Source organism: Crocodylus siamensis, chromosome 1 (assembly GCF_052110815.1).
Source record: "Crocodylus siamensis isolate JL-2025a chromosome 1, ASM5211081v1, whole genome shotgun sequence".
In the NCBI taxonomy this organism is placed as follows: Eukaryota; Metazoa; Chordata; order Crocodylia; family Crocodylidae; genus Crocodylus; species Crocodylus siamensis.
The window spans coordinates 78,222,371-78,242,800 of record NC_143395.1 but is presented as its reverse complement, the minus strand read 5'-3'; the positions used below and the strand labels follow the sequence as shown (position 1 = coordinate 78,242,800).

At 41.4% G+C, this 20,430-nt stretch overlaps 1 protein-coding gene across 1 annotated transcript in view; it reads right to left on the bottom strand.

Moving 5' to 3' along the window:
- The window catches only part of LOC149872951 (uncharacterized), a 550,350-nt gene that overhangs the window by 61,446 nt on the left and 468,474 nt on the right, over positions 1 to 20,430 (bottom strand). The window contains exon 18 of the mRNA XM_090037132.1: positions 3,253 to 3,359. The gene's annotated coding sequence lies outside the window, so the exon portion shown is untranslated. The remainder of the gene's footprint in view (positions 1 to 3,252; positions 3,360 to 20,430) is intronic.

Here is a 20,430-nt window from a genome sequence, read left to right as displayed (position 1 = left end):
ACAACTGCACAGTAGCATCTCATCTAGATGTGTCCATTAATAATTATTTTCAGAACCCGAATATTGCAAGTCATTTTAAACTCAAGCTTACTTTAGGAAGGGGTGAAATAAGGAACAGTATTTTATATGAAATCTAGGTTATGAAGTAGTCTTAAAATTTCCACCTCCAAAGCTATTACTAAAATGAGGTATCAAGACAAAAATACATCTGTTACTGTGGTATACTAACACCCTGAAGACCTGTTCTGCAATGATGCACAAGTATTGCAAGTGTTCTGATTGCCTGGCTATTACAAGAGAAGGGAATTAGATGAGGGTTAGATTTAAATGGTAGCTCAAATAAAAAGAAGAAAGCCCAGAACCCCAGCTTTCACATGATATTTAAATATTATTGCCTTAACAAAAGGAGGAATGCCCTGTATTTGGCAAAGTGATCAAGAAAATGCAATTAGATGCACACAAGCTCCAGTAGTAAAAGTTTTTTATTTTCTTAAAAAAAAAAAAAAAGAATGAAAAGAAGCACAAGGAAGAGGAGATGGCATTATAAACAAACATTCAGAGGATGTCCCCTTACCAGACAAGAGAAAATTGCCCTTGGATAAAAAAGACCAAGTTTTCAGAAAATAAAAAAGAATGACAAAATTAGAAATATGTGAATGAACTTGCTTTTTTACAGAGGAAATTTAGTATCAATTTATGTTACAAGTACCTCAGAAGTGAGCTCATAAAAACTGTCTTCACCTAATCATTCAACTGTTTGGATCTTCTGCAATCCTCATTTCAGCAGTATGTATCACTCAGGAACACCCTCCATGAAAGAAAAGTAGGAAAGCAATGCGATTCATAACATCCAGCATGCAATTTATTTTTGCCATTACTTAGCTGATATTCTGATCTTTCATGTCTGATTAGAAAGCTGGATACTCTGATACCCAGCAATCCTTTAAAAATGGAGATATCCCAAGGTCTGAGAGGGTTCCAAAATCCAGCTGTATATTTAAAAAGTGTTTAACTAGCTAGAACAAAAGCCTACAGCTGTAATTTATTCCTATGAAAGAGCTTTGGTTTATACTAACTAGTATTCAAGCAATTAGATTGCATTTATTCAATAAGGCTTAAAAGAAGGTGGAAGGGGATGATTCATAAAGGGTTTACTTTGCTTTTCTAATTGAAAATTTCAATGCAGTTAATACTGTTCACTTCTCCTTGTCCACTCTAATCTTATTTATTGTGCTTCTGACACCTTCCATTATCCTGCCTCTGACTTGTTGTTGTAGCTGAAATAGTCTACCATTTTAACACAGAAAATGATATTGTTTGTGTGCCACCAGTGGCAACTTCATGTGCTTTTATATACACACATTAAAGAGTGGATTATCATTAATTATGCACTACAAATTTTCATGGCAACAGCCTGAAAATGACAAAACATTTGCTTTTGTCATAGTTCTATTAAGTGAACCCAAATTGAGCTACTGAGATTTATGACACTTTACTGTGTTTTTAATTTGCAACACAGGGTCAGGATCATGACAGTGATTTGATATTATTTTGCACATTATTTTCTGCGATCATTGTAAAGATGTTAATTAAATTGTTTGAACTAAACTGTTTTTATCATTCTAACAACCTATATTTATTGCATATTAAGGGGAAATTTCTTGTTAACATTAGTTAATCTACTAAAGGTTCAATTTAATAACGGGAAAAAAGCCAGTATATGCTAGACAACATCACTGCTTAAAACAGAGTAATAACAATACCTTTTTTCCTGTTCTTTCCTTTTGTTTACAGCAAATGCAAGGGGGAATCCAGGAAAACATACCACAAGTACAGAGTTTTTTAATATTAAACATGGACATGGGAAACACCTTTCTCCTGGGTAGGAAACTGTACCAATGATTTGCAGTCCCGAATGACAAGAGTCTCACAGCTCTAATTACCTGGGAAAATGGGATCAAAGAGGGATAAGCACCTCGTAGGCATGATTTTCCAGAGGAAACTCTGTTGCTTTAGTTGCTAACATCAAGCATGTGACTATTTACCCACTGACTGGCAACAAACATCAAGCAGGAATCAGGGATATCCTTCAAAGACGCAGTGCTGTAAGCATGGTTGTCATTCTTCAGGACTAGTTTTCAAGTAATCGGCCTCCTATATTAAAGACTCATAAAGTGAAACACACAAAAATTTGCTAAACACAGAAGTTATACCCATGGGAAAATGCTGTTCCCCCTTTTTAGGAAATATTCTAATCTATAAAATGAAAGAGATTCCAGCAACAGCACTTCAAGGCATCCAAAGATTTTCTTTCTCACTTGAAGGCATTCATCCTGTAGCTTAGCAAGCTCACACAGAGCCCTGTTTACTTCAGTGCAGCTGTAGGGGGGTTCAGTGGAGCTTTAGGTGGGTGTATCCAGGCATGCTGAATTGCAGGACCGGGGCTTCCATGAGTTCTAGCTGACAAACATACGTACATTGCTGCAGGCAATGGGAGAAGTAAAATAACAGCACCCAATACAGGGGCAATCAGGAAGTAACAAACAGTCCGTTTGGGAATGTATTTTATTTCCTCACTACAAAGAGGTAAAATAGTGGAAAAGCCAGAGCAGGGCCATTTTTAGTAAGACAACTATATTAACAAAGACAAAGATATGCTAATTAGGTTGTAGAACCTCCATCCCTGGAAATTTTTAAAATCAGGTTAGACAGACAGTTGGCTGGGATGGCTTAGTCATGGAAAATCCTGATATCAGCAGGACCTGCACTAGATAACTTCATGAGGCCCCTTTCAGCCCTACTTTCCTATGATACAATGATGCGAATTCTTGAATTACCAGTAATACCATTGATAAGAAGGTTGTGGTGGTTATATGAAAAAGCTTGGTAATAAAAAGCTCAAATTATTATTATACAAATGTCAAATATGAGTTATTATGAAAACCTGTGTTATTTTGCTGGAACTTAGAAGATTATCAAGAAAGATTTTTCTTTCTTTTATCCAGAGTACTTTATTTTTGTTTTGTGTTAATTCTGTGGTTGTTTTTTTTTCTGGGAGGAATGGGTTGCCTATGTTTATATGCAACATAGATGAGAGGACAAGCTTATATTTTTTACTAACAAAGCCCTAAATTCAGAAAAATACTTATGTGCCTTTTTTAATAGGAACAGATTTAAGACCATACTTTAAGTTAAGCAACTTGCTGAATTGGAACCTCAAGGGGGAAGAAACCAATCCCGGTCTTAACTCACCTATGACTGGTGTCTAGTTATGATCTACTTTGCGACCTCGGTGTATCAACACTCTCTGGTTAGATGGATCTTTAAAATCCAATCCAATGTAATAAGCATTCATGGTCCTGAAAGACAACAGGTAGAATATACAGTTTGGGGAATAAAAGGCTGGGGATGGAATGATAACACTCATGTGTGCCCATGTAGATCATAAATTATGTTACAGGACATAATGTAAAGAGGGAGAGGATAAATAGTAAATCACTTTCAGTGGGTTTTCCTCCCCCCTCTCTTCTGCAGGGCTTAAATCTGACAAAATAAAATACTTTTATCATGTTTTCTAATTTGATCTTTAAGAGCAAATGAGGTGCTGTGGATCAGCTGACCTTTTACCTTTAAATCCTATTTCTAAGTACTGACAGTGCATTTATGAAAATGTTTCCTGTCAAAAGAGCCTGGCCAGTTTTTAATAACCCTAATGCTCTATGCAGTAGAGGCTGTCCAATTCCTACAAGTGTGTTTAACAAATCTTTACCCTCTGCATACTTTCTAGCATCTGAATTTCATATTTCCTATTGGTACTTTCAAGTTATTCTGTCATTTTAACTCTCAATACTCGAGGCTAGAAATAGAATAATACATTTAAAAAGCGGCAGAAAGGTTTCGTAAAATGGTCAGACACTAGTCAACAGTCTTTGGTGCTGAATACTCTTTTTGCAATGAACTAAAAATTCTACCTAGATTCTGTTTATAGAAATGTAATGCATTTTTTTCTTTTTTTTCCCCAGCAATAGTAATTTTACTTTGATCTCATAGCAGCTGAACTATTAAATATAAGCATGCTCATAAGCAAGGTACAAGGCAGGCAATGCCTATGATTTCCAGTAGAAGGTCATAACCCAGATTTTTTTTTAAATCACTATTACAATGAGGAACAGAGTATAGCCACAAAAGGAATAGTTATAATTTATGCCTGACTTACTTCAGCAGAATATAGTTTATTTATAAACTGCTTATGGCAAACTCTGTATGCCCCTGTTCTATGCATGTGCTGAACTGTCTTCTGGTAAATTATTTAAATTACACCTAGCAGTAATTCCTGAGGACTTTCATACTTCATTTTCTCTATTAATGTAACAGGGAAAAGCTGCTTTGCAAGGATTGCTCTAAATTCCCAGAGTGTGAGTTCCAAACTCTGTATGTGTTGCATTATGCCTGTCAAAAAACTTGTCTTCTCCTGAAATTTATTACTGAAGTCTCTCCACTAGAACTACTCATTGAAGCCTTACGGAAAGCTCATACATGATTTAAGAAGCTAACAGCACTGAAAGAAATAGGTCAGGTAAAAAAACCCTGAATTTAAGCTACCTTCACTTATTACTTATGCAAGATTATGCATAATTTAGCACACTGCTGAATATGCAAGGGTAGAATAATTGTTTACCAAAATATTTACTCTGTGTTTGTACCTGTGTTTTAGTGAGATAAGGTGATTTCTCAGCCCTTGCTAATCACTTTAGAATTAGAAAAGGATTAAATAAGTTTTTGATTATGCTGATAACTGCATGACATTATATGTAAACAAAATTCATGTTTAACAATCTTATTCAAAGAGGATATCTGGTACACTATACAAATCAGGTTGTTGTGGGTGGGGGTTAAACCACTTTGTCTAGGCTTTCTTCTCTTCTGTGTCATCATCACCCTTTACCAAACAGGTGTTTAAAATGATACTACTATAAAAAGAATGTCCAGTCCCCTTTCTCAAAGTGGGCTGCCTGTCATAATTTTTTTAAGAGCTGGAAGGAGGGCAAAGGATTGGTGAACAGCTATTGCAAGGAAACAGTTTAGTTCAGGATCCCAGGGTAGCTAATTCTCAATAGAAAAAAGCATTCGGAACACAGATCATACTCTATCTAGTATAACTGTATTTATCTTTTATGCCTTGCATGCCAGAAGAGTCTTTGAAAAGAAAACTGGCTAAAAAATGCTACTGCTAGCTGTATACCTGAGTAAAAGAGTTATATTATTCAAAAGTAATGTACAGTATGAATATGGTTAATCATGACACGAGTGATAGCTTATTAAAGACTCTATAGAATTGCTCTTCATATGCAAATAAGATTAGAAAGGGTAGACACTCATGTGAAAATTATTATTTTATGGATAATGTACATCACAAATTTAATAGCTTTGCAGTTCTGAAGTTGAGGAAACATTCTATTAATCTAGTTCACACAGGCAATGCCACATAATTGCTTCCCTACCCATGTTTTATTAGAAGTACCATCTTTAAATTTCACAATGAATATGACTCTATTTTCTTCCAAATTCATAAGACTCTAAAATGGAGAAACAAGAATTTCAGCATTTGGTACTGTGTTACAAGGGATGTGCTTGTAGTGATCCAAGGCTGGGCATGTAGCCTGGCAACAGCCTGGCTCCCACCCAGTTGCCACTTCCCAGGTGCAACCACCCTGGCTCCTACGGCCACTGTGGTTTCTGGGCTCTCTCCACACTTCCTGTCCCAGGTCCTGGGGATAGGCAGGCACACAGCTTGCAGTGCCAGGAAGTTCAGGACTTGGCACAGTGGAGGGTGGGGGGCCAGTGGAGTTGTAGGCATACAATGCGACATGCAGCCCACAGCCTGTACAGGTGTGGCCTCTGTGGCATGCAGTCTCCCACCCACTCTGAAGCTGGACATCCCTGTTCTAGGTTATTTTCCTCTCCTGTATGACTAGACACACCAATCGTGTTTGCAAACTGAACTGATGAAAATGGATAAAACTTGGGGGAAATAACATAGTGCCATACCCTGCAAGTATTGGAGTTAAGGTAGGCTGCAGTAAAGGAGGCTTGAAGACCTTGGCTTAAGTTCTTACATTTAATATTCTTTAAAAGGTTTTTAGAATTAGAAATTAGTATTTTGTGCTGGAAACAGAATGATCAGAGAAACCTTTCCAGCTTTAAATGATCAGAGAAATCTTCCCAGATTTAAACTTCATGCTCTCTCGCCATAAAATGCCTATGCTAAGGGAATCCCATACAAAACAAAGGATAACATTGCTGAGTAGCAATATATAATCATTGTGCTGTACATGTTCTGTTCCTTCCACTGTCATCAAAACCAAAAATACACAGGGCACCATTCCTTTCTACACTACTAGTATTAGCCTAGAAAATCACAAATCCACCTAGAGCTATCAAAACAATAAAGAAAAATCACTTTCACTTTTTGATTACTGAGAACGGTATTTCATAACAGTTTGGAACTGAAAAAAAGAAGAACCTGGATAAGTTCAAGATAGAATTACATGCATTTTTGAGGGGCTGAAAACCAGAAACAAATGTGAACATTATAGCAACAAAAACACTGACTAAAGCCAGAAGAGACACAAACTACCTGGGTAATCTGCTCAGTTTTAATTTGTTCACATGCCTGAAGTTAAGCATTTCCAAGAATATTTGTAGGTTCTGGACCTTATTACCACACTGCAGCTTAATTTGTAGCTGAATCTTGCACTACTGTGGTCCCCCACAACTTCTGGGTGGCCACAGAACAGCACATGCAGAAGTCATGAACAAAAGCAAAGTAATTATTCAGCCTAGAGATCAAGCTCCTTATTGTTGGCCTCCCTAGACAGTATGGCTCCATTTTTTTTTAAATAGAGACTTACCTGATTGAACAAAGGTCTGAGCTTAACAAAGGGAGGATTTTCAAAGGAAGCTGGTGGAACATGCAGAGGACAGGACAGCTGGGAACAATATTTATGGTACGTGTATTCGCGTGCTGTGAAAATACCACAGTGGTCTAAAACTTCTGAACTTTTGATCCTCATCATGCCTTCCCCATGGAGCTTTCTGGAATTAGCAAGCTGAAGCACCACCAAGCGTGCAGGAAATTCTGACCTGGACCTGAACAATCTGGACCTCTCTCTGCTCAAAGTTATTTCTAAGGCAAAATTCATCTGTAAGTCTTTTACCTCAATCACAAAAAGTAACATAGTTCAAAGCTAGAGATGCAGCTGTCAACCTAACCTGACCAAAATTCTTCTTGACATGGTTCTAACCAAATCAAAACAATTAAAAAGTTACCACCATTTCTGTTTTCATAGCATAGTAACATTTTCCCGTTTCCTTTGTTTCCCCATCCCAAATACAAAGCCATACATTTGAGAAGAAAGAATAACAGGCACAAATACAAACAAGAGAAAGACTGGCTAGGCTGCACTCCTGCAGGAAAGTATGTAAGAGAATATAAGCCAAGAGTGCGCTCTTGCTGCAAAATGTCCAATAGCCTATTGGGGTGTATAAATAGCAGTGCCACTTGGAAATCAAGGGAAGTGATTCACTCACTCTATCTGGCACTGGTGAGGCCTCACATGGACTATTGTATCTATTTTTGGGCCCCTGACTTTAAGAAAGATGTGCACAAATTTGAAAGTGTCCAGTGGAGAAAAGCAGAAAAGATTAGAAGCCTGGGAAACATGATGTATAAGGAAAGGCTTAAAGAGCTAAGGTTATTTAAGTTTGGAGAAGAGAGGATTGAGGTGGTATTTGATAGCACTCTTGAAATATCTAAAGTATATTTATATGGAAGATGGACAAAGCTCTCTGTGGGGAGAGCAATGGATTTAAATTGCAGCAAGGGAAATGTAGGTTGGCTATTAGAAAGAAATGTTGGCTATCTAGATGATAAAGTTGTGGAACAAGCTGCCAAGAAAGGTGGGTATTTTTAAGAGCAGGTTAGAGAAAGACTTGATTGACATGGTTCAATTAGGTGTGATCCCAAGCAGGGAGTTGGACTAGGTGATGTCCTGAGGACCCTTCCCACCCTACTTTTCTATGATTTTATGATCCCCTTTCCTGGGTTCCATATGTTGTCCTGAGGGGTCAGGCCAATGCTCAGGATCTCAATATTGCACCACAGGAGGGTGTGGTGTACAACTGCACATGCACACATAAAAATCAATTAAGCACACACTCACTAGGTGCATACAGCCCTATAAGGCATACACACTCACACTACTAGCTCAGGCACATACACTATACACCCCAAAAGTTAAACACAGATTACTAATTCATATATCATGCATACAATGTCACATATATATATATATATATATACACACACACATACACACACACAATATCTATATATGTATATATGTGTGTATTCACTAATTTACACACATACCACCCACCTACACATACACACAAGTGAGTTCCTAAGTTGGGTATTGTGGTATATATGTATGTATGTACATATGTATGTGCTTGGTGTACTTGGGATACCTGGGGAAAGGTTAAGGTAAGAAAGTAGAAGTGTAGGGCATGAAAGTTACCAGGATCGGGATTAGAACCAGTAGCCTACAGGGACCTGGGCTGAAGAACCGAGGCTGGGGGTAACTTTAGGTTAATTCATCTTAATTGATCAAAAGACAATGCCCAAAGCCTGCAGAACAGGGAAGCATGCCAACACAGAGTCTAGGACTAGAGCCAGAGCTACCAGGCAGCTGAAAAGGTAGATGGGGAGGGGGAAAAATGGGACTAAGGGAAAGTGTGGGTGTTAAAGAGGGGCTCTGGGTGTTCAGAGCCAGAGAATGGCTCCAGGGCATCTAGAGAAGTTGCAGAGAGCAGCAGTAGGTGCTGGAAGCTGGAGAGAACTGCAGGACAGCTAATAGGAGCTGGAAAGCAGTGGAGGGGGAAGGGGAGCCTGAAAACAGAGAGACAGGCAGCAGAAAATCACAGGAAAAGCAGCAGGCACAGCAGGAAAGCAAGGAGAGGCTGAGAGGTGGCAGAAAAGGGGAGATGGAATTGGGAGGAGATCGGGAAATTAGCAGAGAGGGTGGGGACTGCAGCTGAGAGTGAGAGAATAAGGCTGGAATTTAAGCTAGGGAAGGGACTGGGATTCAGTAAAATATGACCCAACTTGGGGTTGCAAATGACAGTGGTTTTATTGAACAGAGGAGATGGTGACACAATGACAAATTGATTCCCTTGCACCCACACACACACACACCCCGACACTGGCAGCAGGGGTTAGAGAGGCTTGGTGCAGGGGCTGAAGTCCACTGAAATCCAGGAGGGGAGAAAGAGAGAGAGTCCAAATTGTAGGAGGAGGTATGCAGGTAATTGTCCACGCGTCCGTTGACAAGTACGCTCGCTAGGGTGCCTACGGATGATTGCCCACTAATCTCCGGTTGTGGCCCCTGCTCCGGGGATGCTCACGCCAGGCCCGCCTGCCACAACTTCAATGTTCCCTTGGTTCAGTGTGTATATGGTGGCGCGGGCACGTCCGGAAGTGGGACCTCCCATCGATCCAGGTCCAAGATCCTTGAGGGCTCCTTCCTCCCTTACACCCTCGCCCGGGCCTCCGTGGCCAAGTCCGGGTTGGCCACCTAGCCTCCCATCTGGTGGGGGAGGGGGGACAACGCCTCAAATGTCAAACGCAAAGTTAGTAACCCATAAGCCAACAGTCAGTTCCCGTACGGGTGTCTGCCTCTGGGTCCCCGCAAGTCCCGCTCGCCTCTTTCAGGAGGCTTTCGTCTCTCTATTGGGGTCCGCCGTCTGTCACCAGAGCGTCTCTACCCCACCTGGGCGGCTCTGCCTCCTGCCCCCAATGCACTGTGGCCGAGTCCCGTAGCCTGCTTCTTCCAGCTACCGGCCAAACAGCCTTCAGCTGGAGCGGGGGTGCCCCCCCCAGCCTTCACAACCGCCTCAACTGGCTTCAGGGCTTGTCACCCCTAGTGCCTTGCCCCTGCAGGGCCTTACCCTTTCCCCAAAACATGCGTGCCAGGCGTGTGTCAGCAAGCCTCCACTGCTCCGAGCTTCCGCCGGGGATCTGCTCCTCTCCCAGCCCTTCCGGTCCGCCGCTTCTCCGTGCCGGTGCTGCTTTTGTGCCCACTGGCACCGCCGCACACCTGGGGAAGGTAATTAAGCCTCGTGCCTTGGGGCCCCGCTGGAAGCTCGCCTTCGGAGTCAGGCCCAATCAGTGGCCTGCGGGCGATCTCACCCCCACCACGGCTGTACCGCCTATCGCGCACCCCACGCCCCGCAGCCGCCGACAATTTACCGGTGCTGCGGGACCCACCTCGCTTCTCCTGAGGCTGCTCGGGGCTGGGGCTCTTTCACAGTAATATCTACCTATCCAGGCTGGAAAGGGATCCTTGTCCAGTAGATGTTGTCCAGAGGGGGTCACTGGCAGGGCCTCTGGGTGGATAGGTGGTGTAGCATGGTACTGGTCCAGATGGAGAGGGCATTCCACTAGGTCTGTCTTCACTGCCCCTTTTTATAGGGGCAGACCTTATGTGATCCTAGTGACAGGAGGCATGCCCAGGCAAGGGTCAGTCCCTGGCATACTGAGCATGTGTGCTCCATGCAGGGATGTGCAATTTCGGGTGTCTATAATGGTGAGTTGCTGGTTCTGCAGGGTCTTTTGTTTTTCAAATGCTGGTCTTGTCTCTGTTCCTGGGTGACGTCCATGGTTCCTGGATGAATCAACATGAGGTGATGGCCCAGTTGTTACAGGCCATTTGGTAGAGGCCTGCTACCATTGTATTTCAGCCATTCCCAATGACTCTCATTCATTGGGGAACCAATTTACATGGGAGGGATACCTGACTCATGCAGTTGTGACACACAGGGGATGCCCAGGCAGAGGACAGAAGATGGAGGCTTGACATATAAAATGGAAACTTGACATGAATTTTGTTCACTTACAAACACAGGCCTAAACCATACAATATCCATATGAAACAATAAAAATCAATACAAAAATAATAATAATACAATATACAACAGTAAAAATCAATACAAACCTAATAATAATACAATATAAAATAGTGGATATCCAAAACCAAAAACTTGCTACCAAAATAAAAACGTTTAAAGCTTATACTAAGTTTGAGCTCACTTGTACTTATCTATAGGGAATAGAGAGGGAGATAAAAAGTCAGAAATGGTTGGGGAAGGGGAGGGAATGCAAAAAATAAAAAAAAATAATAAACTGGGGGTTTTGCTACACATAGTGCCTTTCTAACTTAATTGTCACACCAGTTTTTCAATGCGAACCACACAGCTACACTGATTACTTGCAGTATTAAGTCCCACCCAGATACATGGTCCTGTTCTGGTAGCCACCCATGTGTGCAGATCCCAATGAGTCCAAAGAGCCTCTGTGCAAGGAGCCTCTGTGCAGAGCCTCCAATTAAGAGTGGACCAGGAAATCTGCCTTTGTTCTGTCAAACACCACGCAGACCTATGGAAGTATGCACCTAATAACTAATATTATGCTATTTTATGTAAAAATAATTAATCCTTTGGTATGCAATGCAAAGAAGTAGTAAGGCCAGAATGCTGTTGGACAAGTTTTTAGGCACAAAATGCCCGTCTTCATAGAGAGATCTAAAGAAAGGCACGTTGTGCCTGGAAGAGATGTTTGTCTAACACAGTCTAACACAGTGGTCACCAACCAGTGGATCTTGATCTTGATCCACTGGTAGATCTCAGAGCCTCTTGCAGTAGATCTGGGAGCCTCTTGCAATCGATCTGAGCCTAGGGTGGGGGGCTGCATGTCCATGTGCATGCATGTGCATGCCCCAGCCCAGCAGGTCAGTCCTTGGGGGGGGGGGGGGGGGGGGGGGAAGGGGGGGAAGGGACGGGGCTAAATCGAGGCCCCTGTGGTGACAGACAGTGCCGCAGAGGCAGGAGCAGGGGTAAGTTGAGTGGGACCATGGCCAGCTACAACTTACCTGCTGCGGAGGCACGCCCCCAAATAATTTTTTCTCCCTCTGCCTCGATCTGCTCCCTTCCCTCCCCACTTCCTTCCCCAGAGACTTATCTGCTGGGCGGGGGTGGCAGCAGTGCACGGTACATCTTGGGTTGCTTTTAAATGCCAAAGGTGATCTCTTACTTAAAAAGTTGGGAGACCACTAGTCTAACATCTCTCCCAATTATATAGTTGATCCAATATATAAAGGAGTGGACATGTAAACATTTAAAGGAGAATACATTTTACATATCATTATAACCTGGTTTCAGCTCTCTGCAATACTGTACCATAACAGCATATAAATGCTGCAGTGCTACAGCTACCTTCCTGCCTGAACATTCTTGTTTTGTTACTTTGTGTTATATGCTTAGCCTTAATTTTACCATGTCTTGTGGACTGGCCTTTGTTATATTAATGATTATAGTCATTACCTCTACCTTTCTTTTCACTGTGACCTTGGTTGTAATAGATTAAAGCACTTTAACCCTTAGAAGACCAGCTACATTCCCTAGACTCCAATTCAAAGAATGCATGGGAGAATGTACTGCAGTGATCACCATTGTAAATTTGGATTTGGAAACATTTACAATCCAGAGGTATTTGAGATGTCACATTTTTTCTCTTTACTTGGGAAATTACTGAAGTAACTGTGCAATGTGTGTATAATGTTTTCACAATCTGCAAAGAGTTAATGTTTCCCCAGGCAGTAATTTTTTCAGTACAAACATGTGCAGCCCATCTCTAAACCTTGTGTGAGAGGGTTAGGTTCCTCACATGTATAAAAAAAATGTAAATATAACATAAATACATAATAAAAAACAAACTGAAATATTTATCACTGAGGGTCAGCAAGTGACAGACTTTCCTCTTGCCCCTTCCCTAAGCCAGGGACTACTGAATAATACTGTAGAGACATAGTTATTCAGGGAAAAATAGGTTTTTTAGTACTTATTGAGGAAAAAAGCAATACTTGAGGCCTGCAGCCTATTACTAGTCTTTGTGCTGCATATGTACTGTGCTGCTTTGCTTCATTATACTGTAAATCATAAAAATCACAATAGTGTCCCCTGATTGGAAGAATCGTCTGCTGCATAAAAGGCCCCATAAATCAAAACAGAGTGATCCCTTGGGTATAACTGTGTTTCCTGGATCAAATCAACTTAGTCTTAGAAAGAGAGGAAACAAATGGTTTATTTAAAATACTAGTAATTAAACTGAGATATTTGCCTCTCTATCATCAGTGAAGATACCAAGTGATCACTAAAAAGAAATATTTGATTTTCTCTTTTAAAAAATATGTCCAGAAATATGACCCAAAGACATAATTTTAGATTACTGCTTGCACTACAAAGTTAGAAATTGAGTGAGAGGGAGATTATTTGCAAATCAAAGCTGTGTCCAGTTTTCAAAGCTTTAAGATGTTATTGGCCCATCAGCCCTTACATGTATATGTCCTTGATTTAAGCAAAGTTGAGGCTAGTTGCTACCATGGCTCAATACATCTGAATGACATCAGATAACTTATATAGAATCATAGAAAATTAGGCTTGGGAGGGACCTCAGGAGCTCATCTACTCCAACCCTCTGCTCAGGACCATCCCAACTAGATCATCCCAAGGCTTTGCCTAGCTGGGTCTTAAAAACCTCCAAGGATGGAGACACCAGAACCCCTCTGGGTAACCTGTTCCAGTGCTTTACTACCCTTCTTCTGAGAGTTTTTCCTACCATCTAAGAGAACCAAAACTTCTCTTGCTGAAACTTGAGACCATTGCTCCTTGTTTTGATGTCTGCCACCACTGAAAACAGTTTAGCTCCATCCTCTTTGGACCCACTCCTCAGGTAGTTGAAGGCTGCTGGTAAATCCCCTCTCAGTCTGCTCTTCTCCAGACTAAATAAGCCCAGCTCCCTCAGCCTCTCCTCATAAGTCATGTGTCCCAGTCCCCTAACCATTTTTGTGCCCTCCTATGGACTCTCTTCAATTTGTCCACATCCTTTCTGTAGTGGAGGGCCCAAAAATGGATACAGTACTCCAGATGTGGCCTCACCAGTGCCAAACTGAGGGAATTATCACTTCCCTCAGTCTGCTGGCAACACTCCTACTAGTGCAGCCAAATTCACCCCAGGTCATTTTCTGCACAGCTGCACCTGAGCCAGCCAGCCCTCAGCCTGTACCAGTGCATGGGATTGATCTGTCCTAAGTGCAGGGCCCTGTACTTGTCCTTACTGAACCTCATGAGATTTCTTTTGGTCCAGTCCTCCAATTTGTCTAGGTCTCTCTGAATCCTAGCCCTACTGCTCCCACCAACATGGTGTCATCTGCAAACTTAATGAGGGTGCATTTCATCCCATCTTCCAGGTCATTGATGAAGATATTGAATAAAACTGATCCCAAGACTGACCCTTGGGGCACTCCACTTGACACCTGCTGCCATTGATTATTACCCTTTCGAGCCCGACAATCTAGCTAGTTTTCTATCCACCTTATAGTCCATTCATCCAACCCATAGTTCCTTAGCTTGCTTGTGAGAATGTTGTGGGAGACAGTAACAAAAGCTGGTTAATGTCAAGGTAATGTCATGTCCACTGCTCTCCTTGCATCCACAGAGCCAATTACCTCATCATAGAAGGCAATCAGGTTGGTCAGGCATGACTTGCCCTTGGTGATTTCATACCGACTGTTCTTCATCACTTTGGTCTCTTCCAAGTGTTTAGAAATGAATTCCTTGAGGATTTGATCCATGATTATGGCACTCTCACAAAATGTGAGCAATGCATCTGAAGACAGACTACAATCCCAGTCTCCCACTTCCTGGGCTATTGGGCAAAAGGTGTTTGGGCTCTCCTTTTCCTTTAGGTTAAAGTGAAGACACATTAAAGAAGTAGATGTACTAACAGTTTTCTACAGCTTCAAGTGGGGTGGAAAAGGATCATGCTTAGATGGTTGAATGCTATTTATAGTTTCATAGTTGGTAGAGTCAGAAGGGACCTAAGCAGATCATCTAGTCCGACCCCCTGCCATGGCAGGAAAGGATGCTGGGGTCAATTTAAATGTTTTAGAGGCTGAATAGGACCTTGCTCATGGACTTCATCAAAATAAGTGACTTTCATAATTGCCATCCCTCATGAAAAAATCTTCTTCAACTGCCTTGTGTAGGCAAAACTGCAATGATTAGTATATTTACATATCAGTCTTAGTTCTGACCACCTATATCGGAATGTTGGTGTCATGTACCATTCTGAAGTACCACTGACACTAACAAAGAAATAACTTCCTCCTTAACTTCATAAGAACTTGAGTTACTACCATGGATCCATATATCTCATGGACACTTTACATAATTAGCATGAGTCACATGAGTATTTGTGTTGACTTCAAAACTATTTGTGTAACTGGTCACCAGTATGAGCTTATTTTAATGGCTAAAAATATTATAGTGAAAACATGATAAAGATCTGTTCTGATGACAAGGGCCAGGTGAACAAAGGTGAATGACTGTCACTCATATTTGAGGATGACTACTGCTAATACTGGAAATCAGTTTCCATGTGTAGGGTTCAAGAGAAGTACCAGGGCAAGGTGGTGTCTACATTCCCTTCTACTTCTACTACCATTCCAAGGTAGTGTGATGATGTTCTGTTGCTTTTTCTGCTTCCTTTGTAGTAGAGCGCCAAACTCAGCTATCATGGGCCATATTCTCCCAGGACATTATGTCCAGCCTGAGAGACTGGATGTGCCACTTAATGCAGTCCTTGCAGTGGAGTTTTGGATGGCCAAACTTCCTACGGACTTTTTCAAATTCGCTATGTAGAATTCTCTTAGGCAGTCAGTTGTCCATGCATATGGTGCCCAGGTCACTTGCCTCCATGCTAGCATGGCTTCTATGCTTGGGACGGCTACCAGTCATAGTACTTTGTTTATGGTGACTTTGTCCAACCATTTAAATCCCATTATGCTGCATAGGTGGTGTTGTTGCAGGCAGTTATGTTTTTTATATGGTTATGATAAAGAAGGCAGGTCTCTAACAAGTATAGAAGACAAGGGAGCACACAACAGGTCTGTAAATTTGGCATTTTGTAGACACTTTGACATCCCATCTTGTCCATAGTCTTTTTTGTTGGTGACTGAAAGCTGAGGCAGTTGACTTTAAGCATGCAGAAAGTTCTTTGTCAATGGTGGTGCTTTCGATAATTGTGCTATCTAGGTAGCAAAAGGACCTGACATTGTTTAATTGGCTGCCATTCAATTTTATATCTGGTAGTGATGGAGGTAATAAGTTTCTGCCAGGAGGTGACTGGTACAGGACTTCGGTTTTCTTTACATTAATACACAGGTCAAAAGGGGATGCAGCATGGACAAAGGAAGTCAGAAAATGTTGCAGTCATTCTCAGAAAGGGCAACAAATGCTGAGTCATCACTAGACAGTAAATCCTTTACTTCACTTTGTTGGGATTTGCTTTTGGCTTGAATCCATGGAGGTTTAAAAGCCTGCCATCAAATTGTGCTGTTAGGGTGACACCAGAAATGGTATTGTGTGCAGTGATTTCTAGCACTCCAGGCAAGAACACAGTGAATAATGTAGGGGCAAGCACACAGTCCTGTCTAACCTCAGGGGCTACATGAAAGGCATTGGATGAGTTGGCAGCTGTTGATATATGGGCCTGCATATTGTCATGGAAGCAACGTATGAAGTTAATTAGTTTGTCTGGGCAGCTGAACTTTGCAAGAAGACACCAGAGAGCAGAGCATCCAACAGAGTTGAATGCCTTACTAAAGTCAACAAATGCTGGGGCATTTGTTGTTTGGCAGCTTTCTCCTGTAACTGGCATAGGGTAAATATCATGTTGGTAGTTCTGTGTGATGAATGAAAACCACACTAGGATGTGGGGAGTACATTATCTGCAATAATCTGGAGCCTTTTCAGCAACATCTTACTGGTTTTACCAGTGATGAAGAAAAGCGAAATGCTATAATGGTTGCTGTGGTCATGTCTGTCTCCTTTGGACTTATAGATTGCTATAATGTTGGCCTCTTTAAAATCCTGGGGTAAAGCCTCATTTTACAGCAGAAAGTAAATAGGTCTAGCAAAGCTTTGTGAAGTGAAGGACCACTATATTTAAGCACTTCAGCTGGGATTTCATCAGATCCATCTGCTTTTCCATTTGCCATTTCCATAGGTATGTTCTTAGTCTTCTCCAGACTTGGTTGATCTTGGAGTTCATATTGAACTGGTCTTTACCTGAATGAGGCTACTATTTGATCATTTACACTGGACTCACGATTGAGGAGGGTCATAAAATGTTCTTTCCATTTTTCTAAAACCATACTGTGCTCAATCAGGAGGGTGGTGCCGTGAGTGGACAGGAATGGACAGATATTGGCTCTCCGTGGTCCATAAATGGACTTTAACTTCTGAAAAAAAACCTCAGGTGTTATCTGTATCAGAAATAGCTTGTAGTTCTGTTGCTGTTTGTCCATGAAGTGTCCTTCATCTCCAGAAGCTTTTTATGCATTTGAGATTTTAATTTAGAAACATAGAATCATAGAAAATTAGGGTTGGATGGGATTTCAGAAACTCATCTAGTCCAACCCCCTGCTCAAGGCAGGACCATCCCCACCTAGATTATTCCAGCTAGGGCTTTGTCTAACTGGGTCTTAAAAATCTCCAAGAATGGAGGTTCCACCACTTCTCTGGGCAACCTGTTACAGTGCATCACCCTCTCAGTGACAATGTTTTTCCTAATATCCAACCTAACTTTCCCTTGCTGCAGCTTGAGACCTTTGCTCTTTCTTCTGTCATCTGTCACCACTGAGAACAGTTTAGCTCCATCCTCTTTGGAACCACCCTTCAGGTAGTTAAAGGCTGCTATCAAATCCCACCCCGGTCTTCCCTTCTGCAGATAACTAAGCCTAGTTCCCTCAGCCTCTCCTCAGAAGTCATGTGCCCAAGCCTCAAACCATTTTTGTTGTTCCCTGCTGGACTCTTTCCAACTTCTGCACATCCTTTCTATAGAAGGGGGCCCAAAACTAGATACAGTACTCCAGATGTAGCCTCACCAGTCCCAAATAAAGGGGAATAATTACTTCCTTAATCTGATATCAACGCTCCTACTAATGCAGCCCAGTGTGCTGCTAGTTTTGTTGGCAAAAAGAACACACTGTTAACTCATATCCAGCTTATTGTCCACTGTAACCCCCAGGTCCTTTTTTTGCACAGTTGCTGCTTAGCCAGTTGGTCCCAAGCCTGTAGCAGTGCATGGTATACTTCCATCCTAAGTGCAGGACTTTGTACTTGTTCTTGTTGAATCTCATGAGGTTTCTTTTGACCAAATCCTCCAATTTGTCTAGGTCACTCTGAAATCTAGCCCTATCCTCCAGCATATCTACTACACCCCCAACTTGGTGTCATCCACGAACTTGCTGAGGCTGCAATCCATCCCATCTTCCAGATCATTAATGAAGATATTAAATAAAACCAACTCCTGGGGCATTCTACTTAACACCGATTGCCAGCTAGACATTGAGCCATTGATTACAATCCATTGAGCCTGACAATCCAGCCAGCTTTCTATCCACCTTACAGTCCATTCATCCACCCATACTTCCTCAGCTTGCTTTCATGAATGCTGTGGGAGATAGTATCAAAATCACCTTCTTCTCTTCCAAGTGCTTAGAAATAGATTCTTTGAGGATCTGCTCCATGATTTTTCTGAGGACTGAGGTGAGGCTGACTGGTCTGTAGTTCCCTGGATGCTCCTTCTTCCCTTTCTTAAAGATCAGCACTATATTTGCCTCTTTCCGATCATCTGGGACCTCCCCCAGTTACCATGAGTTTTCAGAGATAATGGCCAGCACCTCTGCAATCACATCAGCCAACTTGAAGGCTTCTACAGCCACAAGAAAGGAGGGGTTGTTCAGTTTAACTTGGTGCATGGCTCCATGGGCCACATCAAGTGCTTGAATATTGTTGTCATTTGTATCAAAGCAGTCCACATTTCATCACGTTGGAACACCAAGGACTTCTTTAGCTGTTGATTGCACTTCCGTTTGAGAGGCACCCCACCTTTCATTCACAGTTCCACTTGCTCTTGCACTGGCAGTTTAATAGTGTAGCAGGAGTGGAAGTTGAGTTCTCCCCTCCTCTATGCAAAGTTTTGAAACATCGACACATCAGTTCAGTTCTGGAGCAACCTTCTGTCTAGGAGTATGAATCCTGATGTGCAGCTTAGTGCAGCTAAGCTGGTGATCCATAGAGCTTTCCACACCTTGCATAGCTCTGGTAATGTAAACATCCCTCAGGTCATCACAACAAGTGATGATGTAGTCTAGAAAGTGCCATCATTTTGACTGAGGATGCTGCCCAGAATAGAACCACTTTTCTGGCATGTTGAAAAAGGTGTTCATAACAGCAAGGTCAAACTCTGTGCAAAGTGTTAGGACTAGTTCTCCGTTTGTGTTTAGAGACTCATAATTAACATGAGTAATATGAGTATTTGTGTTGGCTTTGGAACTATTTGTGTGAGTAACTGCTCACCAGTATGAGATTATGTTAATGGTTAAAAATATTATAGTGAAGACATGAAAAAGCTCTGTTCTGATGACAAGAGACAGGGTCTAATATATTCCACTATGAATATGTGGATGCTGAGCCAATAAAAATAAAATACTAAGAACACATAATAAAGTGGATTTCATTTAGCATATATTTAAAAATTGTCAACTAGGAAGACCTAATGAATATCTGTGCTGACTTTTTATGGATAAATAATATAATGTAGCAGGGCAGGAGATGATCCAGCCCTTTGCAACTGGCAAATATTGTAAAATTCTTGTAAATATTACTAGAGAGCTGCTATCAATCTGCTGTTTTACACACAAAAAAATTACTTGATAAAAACAGTCTTGAAGAAATATATTAGCATTGTCCTGTCTTCTCTCCCTGACATTTGAGTAATGCACTAATTTCAGGATATTTCCAAATTAGTAAAATGAAGATGAAATATTGATTTATAAGTAAATTGTAAAGAATTCTACTGCTCTGCCCCTTCCTAACCACTGCTGTGCCTCCAGGCACAGACAACAGGTAGATAGTGTATGGTCATAAAAACCGCCTGGCTTGAAATTATTTACTATAGCATTTTATGTTCAAAAGGTAAAGACAACAGGTAGACAATATATAATCACAGAAAAGCCTATACCAGTTTACGTTCAAACTGCATATTCACTAAAATCAAATAAATACAATTATTTTAGTATGGCTTTTTCAGAAAATAAAATTAACTGATGAATAAGCTTTCTCTCTCTCTTTATATTTGCAATTGATTCCTCAGAAAAGAATTTCATCAGTTGGTAAGAAGACCTCAATATACTTCACTCTTCTTAGATGTCAGCATCAGGTTTTTGATTATATTTCATTCTTGGCTTA